Below are 1,286 nucleotides of genomic sequence, written 5' to 3'. Positions count from 1 at the left end.
CTTTCCCTCTCTCTGTCTCTCTCTGGTCAAATTAAAATAAATGAATGAATAAATAAAATTAAATAAATAATTATAGTTTAAAAAAAAATTGAAGCCAGCAAATGGTGTGGAGATTGAGGTGCTGAACTCCCACATGATCAAACACGATTCAAATCCTGGATCTGGTGGCTTGCTTTCTCACTTTCCTTCTCTCTCTCTGTCTCTAGTCAATTTGAAAAATGATAGTAAATAAGGGACCAGCAGTTGGCAGAATGGCTATGTCTTTAGACTCCCATGTAGTCTACCACGGTTCGAGTCCCCGACCCAGTGGCTTAAACTCACACCGGGCTTGTGTGCGTGCGTACCCAAGATCCCAAGAGGAGACGGAGGAGAAGGGATTGCAGTGTGACCATCCCCCCTGGGGGGGTGATTTCGCGCTTTCTGTCTCTCTGTCTTTCTGGCGAGTGCACGTGCCCTATAGTAAAAAAAAAAAAAAACTTCTCCAAAAAAAACCAAAAATGGATAAATGAATACAAAAAATAAGTAAAGTTAAATAAAACAATTAAAAGAAAGAAAGAGGCGAAGTTGTCTTAAAATGTCTGGTGCTCAGAGGAAAGATTGGGTAGCCTAGAGAAGGCAAGCTTCCTCAGAGCTCAGAAGAAGGCTGCTGAGACTAAACGAAACAATTTTTTATGAAGGTATTTCAGATAAAGATAATGACCTTACCAACACAGCAGCAGTTTCTGTATTAGGCTGTGTTATTATCATGAAACTGTAGGAGTACCCTGAAGTGTAAAAGCAATGGAGCAGCAGTTGCTTCCCTGAGAAACAAGTATAGCTTTTTCCAGAAAAAGCTGACCTGTGTGTTGATGCCAACAAGTTCAGCCCTACTTCTTGGGCTTCTGTTCTCCCTGACAACATTAGTTATCCCTCAAATTCTATGATGTCCAGCCCTTCTTAAAAATCTGGCAGGCAATAAACTGTCACTAGAAAAAATTTCTTCACCCACTTACTATATTCAGATGCTTAATGGGAGAACAGTACCTTAAAAGTATACAGTCTTGGGGCCAGCAAGGTGGCATGGTGGTTAAGGAGTTGGACACTCACATGGCTGAATGCAATTGAGTCCCAGACCTGGAGGCTTGAAACTCACACTGGATGTGTGTGCATGTATTCCCCAAATCCTACGAGGAGAATGGAGAAGGGCTTGTAGCATGGCCATCCCTTGGTGGGGTGATTTCTCACTTAACCTCTCTGTCTCTCTCTGGTGAATGCATGCACCCTATGGCAAAAATCTTTAAAAAAAA

The 1,286-nt window shown here is 41.8% G+C and overlaps 1 long non-coding RNA gene across 2 annotated transcripts in view; it reads left to right on the top strand.

Moving 5' to 3' along the window:
* Positions 1–1,286, top strand: part of LOC106735362 (uncharacterized) — a 7,751-nt gene that overhangs the window by 672 nt on the left and 5,793 nt on the right. The gene's annotated exons all lie outside the window — the stretch shown is intronic.

Source organism: Tupaia chinensis, unplaced genomic scaffold, assembly GCF_000334495.1.
Source record: "Tupaia chinensis unplaced genomic scaffold, TupChi_1.0 Scaffold000361_2, whole genome shotgun sequence".
Classification (NCBI taxonomy): Eukaryota; Metazoa; Chordata; class Mammalia; order Scandentia; family Tupaiidae; genus Tupaia; species Tupaia belangeri.
Note: the sequence above shows the minus strand (reverse complement) of the source record. Positions and strands in the feature narration are given on the sequence as shown.